The sequence below is a fragment of the Pygoscelis adeliae genome, unplaced genomic scaffold (assembly GCF_000699105.1).
Source record: "Pygoscelis adeliae isolate BGI_AS28 unplaced genomic scaffold, ASM69910v1 Scaffold12, whole genome shotgun sequence".
Lineage (NCBI taxonomy): Eukaryota > Metazoa > Chordata > Aves > Sphenisciformes > Spheniscidae > Pygoscelis > Pygoscelis adeliae.
The window spans coordinates 2049066-2057495 of NW_008824290.1; the positions used below are offsets into that span (position 1 = coordinate 2049066).

At 40.5% G+C, this 8430-nt stretch overlaps 1 long non-coding RNA gene across 1 annotated transcript in view; it reads left to right on the plus strand.

Moving 5' to 3' along the window:
- Positions 1-2524: 2524 nt before the first annotated feature.
- Positions 2525-8430, plus strand: part of LOC103912494 — a 20583-nt gene continuing 14677 nt past the window's right edge. Inside the window, exons 1-2 of the long non-coding RNA XR_663371.1 lie at positions 2525-2537; positions 5703-5857. This is a non-coding gene — a long non-coding RNA (uncharacterized LOC103912494). The remainder of the gene's footprint in view (positions 2538-5702; positions 5858-8430) is intronic.

Genomic DNA, 8430 nt, shown 5'->3' on the forward strand with positions numbered 1-8430 from the left:
CAATATTCCAAGCCTTAAAGAGATCTGATTTCCTCTGCAGTCTCCTGGTGAAACAAAGGAGGTCTGGAGTGTAATTATAACCTGAAGAGAAGCAAAGCCAATTCAAGTTTATGAAGAGTAACAGCCAGTAGCCAGGAGATGGGAGAGCTTTAAAGGAGATCTGGCAGTCCTGGAAGTCAGAACTGGGAGCTCTGGAAGGCTGAATAGCTCAGAGCAGGCAGCCAGGAGAAACGGCAGCATCAGGACAAGACACACCTAGTAGTGCTGGAGGCTAGAGTTGCTTCCAATGTACTCTACAGGAATTTTTATTACATAGAAAACACATTGTTCACATTTCCACTTTTCTAGCCCAAATGAGCCTGATGTCTGAAAGTGCAAGTAAGTTTGAAATACTCTTGATAAACTGAGAAACTGCTCTATTACCAAGAGTGAAACATCCCTGAAAGTATCAATCATAGAGCTCTTCATGCAGCATTACAAAAACGCCTTGAGTAGGGTGCCCAGACCAATTGCAGCTTGGGGTACATAGAATGAATACAAAGTCCTGGAGACAGAAGAGCTGCCTCCTTCATGGAGAACGCTCTGACCAACATGTACCATGAGGCTTTTCATGTAAGACATTCTGAAAAAATGAAGTCATGAAGTCTGAGAAGCCCTACAGTTTGGGACTACTCTTCCCATGTGGCTGGTAGGCAAGCACCTTATCATAAGGCATGTGCCTTAAATAAATTTTAGCCAATAAATTCTGAGCACACTTATGAATGGATTCATGATTTGGGATTGTCAGAGTTCCCTGAGGAACAAATAACCTGAAGTAGTAGATCCATAGACAAAGTAAAAGCTATCTTTAAAAAAATAAACACATTTTGAGGCAATTCTCTAAATAAGCCAAGACTGAAAATATGTTTAAACTATGGATGACCTATTGCAGTCTTGTTAGAAAGAACGTCCACTAAAAGGGATAGTTCCACCCTTTCCTCATCTCATGCAGCTTCTTGTTCTTACTGCCATGATGACCTTGCCTTATGCCAGCACAAATATTCAAGCAGCCGTGCAATGAACAGGGCTGGGGATCCAACCCTTTTTCATTGTGCTGGTGTTTTTTGAACTGACACCAGTTCCCAGCTAGTCTTGAGTACAGCTACACAAATGCTTACCGCAGCCCAAGGGATACATGTTGTCATGAAACTGAGCAGGCTGGTGGTAAGAAAAGGGTGGGACGGCCCTTTTCAGTCACAGCACTGTATCTTGCCCTCTTAAACAGATCATGGACTGGTCTGGAAGAGACATTTCCCTCAGGACATAGACAGCCTCCTGGTGCTTAAATGGCCTGGAAGAGTACACATATCTTCTGCTGGACTGAGACCAGTGTTGTCAGACCAAAATTGTATTGTATTTACTCCAGTTGAATTGTGCTAGCTGAAACACATGAAATACTATCGCTTGTTTTCTGACTGAATCAGTTGATGTCTGATGGAGATGAACCGGGCTGCTGTGTGCAGAATTTTTATAGTATTCCCTAGGGAAATAAAGAATGTGTTTTGATATTTTATAGGGTAAAATAATATGAAATTGGATTAATCTATGCGCATGAAATTCATTCTATGTTTACTATGCAAAATATATTTCAGAGTATTTGGGAGCAGATTTGTGTAGACAGAATGGTAAGCCCTCTGATAAAAACTTCTTGTAATCTAGAATTTGAAGATGTGAAGATGTATGTTTATGTTTAGAACTAAATATCTAAATTTTGACATGTAGGCCTTATATAATCATGGTCTTTCGATAAGTATAATGCCTTGGCTATGCACATAATTGCAAATTAATCTTTACACATTTCTAAATCTTTTTATTAAGCAGACTATTTAAATATAGCATATTAAGAAAAAATAATAAGTGTATAGTGGCAATGAGTTGCATTTTAGATGAGAACCTAGTAACCAGAGTACTGACCTGGCTTATGGTCCTCTTGGTTTTGCTCTGCAGATGAAGGCAAGTTACTCCTGTATGTGCCTCTTCTTCTCTTGCTATTTTTCTTATGCCTTGCTTGTAGACTCCTCTGTACAGATGCTATTTTACCACTGTGTGTACATAATAGTTGGCAAAATGCAGTCTGGTTTTTAGCTGGGGAATCTAGACATGAATAAATAATGCTAATACTGTATAGTTGCCTCTCTACGTTGTTTTCCATGGGTTGAAGAATAATAACAGCTCATCAGGAGTCTCCCAGCTTTTTTGTGAAACATAGGCTGGGCATGCAAGTGGGATTTGTCGAGACCTGGCACAGGTGGCTGCAGCTGACTAGTAACCCCGTATCAGCCCCATATCATGTATGTATCATTCTCTGTGACTCAGGCATAGGACATGCACAAGAATTGCTCAGGATCCTCATGAAGGTTCTGTCCTATTATATGCTGGTTTCCTAATTCACTAGGTAGTGAGCAGTGTACACATATGGGTGAGAGAGACATGTTTGCTGGGAAAACTGCAGTTTCAAAATTAACAAGCAGGCTGCAGAAAAACCTTCAGTGAACTGGGTTGAAAAATGAAAGCAGTAAGTCAATGGGAAGGAGAATGAAAAGTAAGTACAGTTGGAAAAACTTTTTTTTCTCATTTAGCAGAAGGAGCTCAGCTGTTACGCATAAGTAATGCACAAAACAGAAACAGAAGTAGTTTCCTGTCCTAAAACAAGGCATCATTATGAAAACAAAAATAAATAATGACAACAGTATGAACATTCATAAATGTGTAATAGTTCCCATTTCTTCAGAGAAAACCTACATTTTCTGTAAAAAAGTGTGCTTTATGTGCTTTCAAAACTTTTCACTGCAGAAAGCTGAATTAATTATTTCCAGGGAAGAATATAATTGCCTTTTCTGTTTTATTACAAAGCCTATAATTTATTTTATAGGAATTTATGTTTTATACAAAATACCTTTTATTACCAAGAGTTCTTCCCACAGCAGAACTGTAAAGAAAATTATCAGGCATAAAAATCAGAGGCAGAAAAGCAGTTGCTGTTCCCTGCCATTGAACTGGCTGCTCTCCACAGCAGAGTGTTTCAGGCTTTCTGCAGAATGCTCCTAAGGGCTCTATACACTGTTCTGTTACTGGGAGTGGCATGAAAGTGCCAGTGATTCAGTTCCTAAAATGCCCACACAGCAATGGGTTGGTCTTTCCCTGTTTCCTTTCCTGATATCAATTCTATGTATTCTCTTTGTTAATTTTATCCTATAAACCCTAAATAATATATATTCCACCCAGTATACTCAGACTGCTGTTATGTCTGTTACACTGTTTCTGAGCCAGACTAGACTTTTAAAATCTTTCTTAGTAAATTAGCACTTAATCATGTTGCTCTTTTCTGAACTTTCTCTGCTTTGACAAAATCTTACATGGATGTAGGAACTGAATAAACTGTTTGAGTTTCTCTTTTCACTATAGCTTCACAGCAGAGGAATTCTGTGCTTTCTCTGCCTCTGTGATGTATACCTGCATAGGTAATCTTAGAATACCATTTCTAGTGGTTAATAGCTCCAGCTGCTATAAAATATAAATAACTAGGCAATCCTTTCACAGTGAAGCAATGTTTAACCTTATCAGATCTTCAAGATCAGAGAAGGGGAAAAAACCCCATGCAATGTGTTTTAAGAAGTCATTTTTTCCATAAGTTATTCTTTCAACCAAATGGTTTCTGACCTTTGCCTATGTTGCTGATGATAATTTGTGATCCAGTGGCATCCACAATGTGCTCATGATTTTGAAATGCATGAGGTAGAAATAGGAGCTGTCTGGGTCAGCAATTGGGTAATAAAAGATGGAGTAATTAATCCCATGGTTCAGATCAAATTTGGTGAAGTGCTGGTTCAGCCTGACCGTTTTATTTAGGAGTAGTAGCAAGAGCTGAAGCTGCTGTGCACTCTGACTTGCAAAGCAGAGATACCAACTAGCTATATGTCACTGAACTTCTTCTGATTATGTAAATGGCCAGCCGCTTGCTTGATGGCTCCTATGGAGGCTTTTCCACTGGTTCACTGCGACTGCAAATGTACCTTCATTTTCCTTTTCACTGCTGTCAAAGAGGATATGGCGAAGCTCAGCAAAGCCACAGAATAAAAGCATCCTCAATATAAGGAATAACCATTACAGCTCAAAAAACTGAGAAGACTCAAGTAAGTGCTTAGGATATTTTATATATTGTAAGCAGAAAATGTAGTTGCCCTCTTCAATTGGCAAATTGAGGTCCCTTGGTAATGTAGTTGCATTTATATCATTTTATGGTGATGGCTGCTGAACAGACCATTTTTTTCCTGCCAGCTTCCTTAATACAAGAAGCAACATACTCTTAATGCAGATTTCTTTGATATACTGCAGTATCTCACAAATCTCTCTCTGTAGGGATTTAAATGTTCAGCAGTAAAACTATTTTCTCAATTCTGAACTCTTATATGGAACCTAACCTCTATCACTCCCCCAAACCCTGCAAATCCTAATGTACATCAAGAATGAAAAGCAGACAAGCTATTTTAATTGGAGGGTACATAATAATATTTTTTCATTTCTATGTTTCTCCAGAATATAGGTATTCATTTCAGAACTTGAAATTATCCTTTGTTGCATCTCAGTTAAATGGATATTGAATTCATGGTGATAAAATGTTACACTAGTCCTCTGGCACTAGTATTTTCTAAAATAATTGAAATCTGAATTGTATATAGCATGAAGTCTAACTACCATTGTAGATAATTGCAGTGATCTTACACATTTGTCATAAAGCAAATATGCTAAAATAGCCTTCGATGACTTAAAGTGATGCATAGTTGACCTTATTACACGGTTTCTTGAAGTGTGACAGCAGACTAATACTTTCATGTGAGCAATGCAGATAGTAAAGGTCAAGGAATGAAGATGACAACAACAAATCTGACTTTCAGCACTGTAAAGTGAAAGCCATTAATGATAATGTATATTATTACAGCCAAGACATAATGTAGGGCTTGAAACTATGCAATGTAATTTATTTGATTTATTTCAATTTACTCTTATTTTATTTGTGCACTTAAGAATGGGGATTGGTTATATAATGGGGAAGCAGGAGCATATATTGTACCCCACCCTTTCTTTGTCTAAAAGGCAGTTTACAATTTTTTCCCATGCTCTGCATTACTTTATAAAACAACAAAGCTAGAAAATGATTTGCATTTTTTTCTGTGTTCAGCATTGATCAGATAAACTTACTATGATACAAAAAGCCCTATGGCCTGTATATTAGAAGTCATAGATGTAGAAGGAATTGACATTTTCTCAGAAATAGTTGAGGATGTTTTACAGTAGCTGCATTCTGACGAGTAATGTCACTAGACAAATTTTTATCCGAAGAAGAATGAAGGTCTCTATGTATAATTGTACATTAATCTATTTACCCCACATACATTACATTAATCTAGGTAATACATTTAATGTACGTATTATATCCATCAATATGTAGACAGGCATACCTCCCTAACCACATTTCTACTTTCAGGGAACCAATAAGTCAGTGATCTAAGGAACAACTACACTACATATACTAGAACCATCATAACGGTGTACTGTACATGCCAAACCCCCCTAGACACGGCAGTGCTTGAGCACATACCCTGAATGGTTATGGGTCAGAACTACTCCATCATCTCTCAACGTACCAGTAGCTGACGTACCAGGTTATCTATTGGTGGTTCTTCTCATGTGAAATCAGCAACCCGCCGCATGTAAGACATTGTGTGACTAGCTTCAGGACCATTCATTCCCCCTACACCCCTAGCACAACTTGTTCTTTTGCGCCTCTGGTTCCTATATCAGGGCCATACCTTGGTTAGTCCTCACACTTTTCTTTTCACCAAGACATCTGATTAGCTATATATCAACATCTCACTCATGATTGCAACATCTGGATAGCCTTAGCACTTGTGGCTCTCTTTTTTGGGGGGGCTTCTTCAGGCTGCCCCTCCAGTGCACCAAGGAGAGGCCAGAATTTCTGAGAACTATTTTTTTTCTTCTTTTTTTTCTTTTTTTTTAAAGTAATTCAGTAGGCCTGGTCTAGTTTAAAGATTAGTGTCACCCTTAGAAGAAATTGTACCGATATGCATCCTAAGGACCCTGGCATAGAACTCTGCTGATTCTCCTTGGAGAGGCTTCAGGTGTTACAGCATCTCACAAGCTTTGTCTTGTCTCCCTGACAGAGGTTACCAGTGGAGTAGCCAGGGCAGCAGGATGGTGCACGGGTCTGTCAATCAGCCGTAACTCAGTTTTCTATCTGGCATTTTGAAGTAAACCTGTCATAACTTGTTGCAGTTAAAATGAGCTGGGTTAGCAAATATTAAGCAGTAGTATTTAAATGGTTTAAGATAAACTGCCTCATTGCCTCATTTTGACTGAAACAGATTAGGCAACACTCATAGGCACAGCCTTGTTGTCGGGACAGGTAGTAAGTTTAGGGTCGGGGTGATGAAGAGCAGGTGGGAGCAGACACCTGCTCCAGTGGCACAGGAGAGGGTGTCTGTCCACAGCCACAGAGTCCTTGGCTCATGGCTCTGTGCTCATTAGCACCATATCCACCCATTCCTGGATCATCTGACAGTGCAGATTTGAGCCACTTAATACCTAGGTGCATAACCATGTTTCAGATGGGCACTGTTGAATCAGCACGTGATAGTTGTTTTTGTGTGCAGGCAGCCTCCCATTGCAGATTCCACTGTGTCAGTTGCGACAAAGCAACAAGGCTGGCTTCTTTGCTGTGGGAAACCCATCCTGCTGCTTTGGGGGGGTGTTGGCATGGGGCTTCTGTAAGGGGTCTAGTTTTCTGTTTCTGAAATCAGTCAGTGTCTCATATACAGCATCTAATCATTGCCATCTACATCTTGCTGCTGCAAGGGCAGTATGCCATTTTCATCTCCTCGGTAAATGGCAACAACTGCATGAATCTATGCTTGACAGTGGTTGAACAGCTGCTGTGTGCAACTGTGGCAAGACTCCTTGCTCTAGGGACATGTTTCTCTCATCCCATGATGGACCACACACAGTAAAGGAGGGCACATGTGGAGATGGAGTTGCAAAAGGTTGAACTGGCTACTTTGGAAGAAGTTTATTCTTGCTAGAAATGGTGGCCATTGATGATGGTTCTGATCTTGAGCTTAAGGTGGTGTGGGAGGTAGTCAAGGTCAGAGTGACAGCCAGCACTGAGAGTAGGCATACTGTGGTTATTCAGAAGCTGGACAATCCTGAATCCCTCTAAGGACAGCACATAGGCGTTTTTCAAACTTGTTTCGTGTGCATTCCCCAAATGCATGGGTACTGCTGCTCAGATGTACTTACATACTTTGCCCTCTCACCACAGCATTTTTACTGATAGCACAGTTCATCATTAGGAAAGGGTGTCACGTTGCACCAAATAGGCTAAATGCTTCACTGTGACCTGCAGTTGTTCTGGCCAGCTTTTGTACAAAACTTCACATTTCCTGAGTGGAGTCTGTGTGTATCTGTCTCGGGAGTACATACAATTGCTGACAATTGCACATGCAGGCTGCCAGGTGTACGATGTCAATCCCATTCAGATCTGCAGAGTCATGACATCACCCTTTCTACTTGGCAGTCTGACTTACTCCTGATGCCCTGTTTCACGGACCCATTCACTGGCAGCTTCGGTGGTCACCAGGATCAGTTCAGCTACCATCCGAGCTGATGACTATGGTATATGCATCCTGAGGAGGTTGTCCTTTGTAGCAGTTGTGACACTGGTATCAGCCTCCTTTTGAAGATCCTGTTGTCTGCTCTCTCTTGACAATACTCCAGGGATACCATTTTCTTCTAAGATAGTTACAGTAATGTTTGGCTTGTTGAGTTGTCCCTCCCTCTTTCAGCACAACAGCAGCAATCTATGGAGGGCCAAAAGATAATCCTTCCATCTGAGAAGAAGCGTCTGGAGGATGTTACTGTACCACTTCAGGCTAAAGTTCAGTTCCAGTTTTTCAGCTTTTGAAGTATTAGCAGAAATCCCATGCACAATCAATGACTTTTTGATTAAGTATTAGACATAGATGTAAGCTGCAAACTACTCCAACTGACTTCATTTTACTGACTTTTTCCCCCATTTTAATTCAAGCAATTCTGATTAGGGAAAACAATGGCTGGTTCTTCTGTGAGTGTGTGCATGTGATTTCTGCAATGATAATGGTAAGCTGGAGGGGTGAAGGGAGGTGAGAGGAAAGGGATGGCATGGATCTTTAGGTTGCTATGAGTACAAGGCATAGTTTGTGGCACAGCCTAGCCAAAACCACTGGAGCAGGGCAGAGCACAAAGGTCCAGGTCCTCAGGCTGCAGTATGTCTGGAGCATGGCTAGCAGTGCTAGCCTGTCTTTTTGGCAGCATGCCCAGACCCTGGCTGTGTTCCCA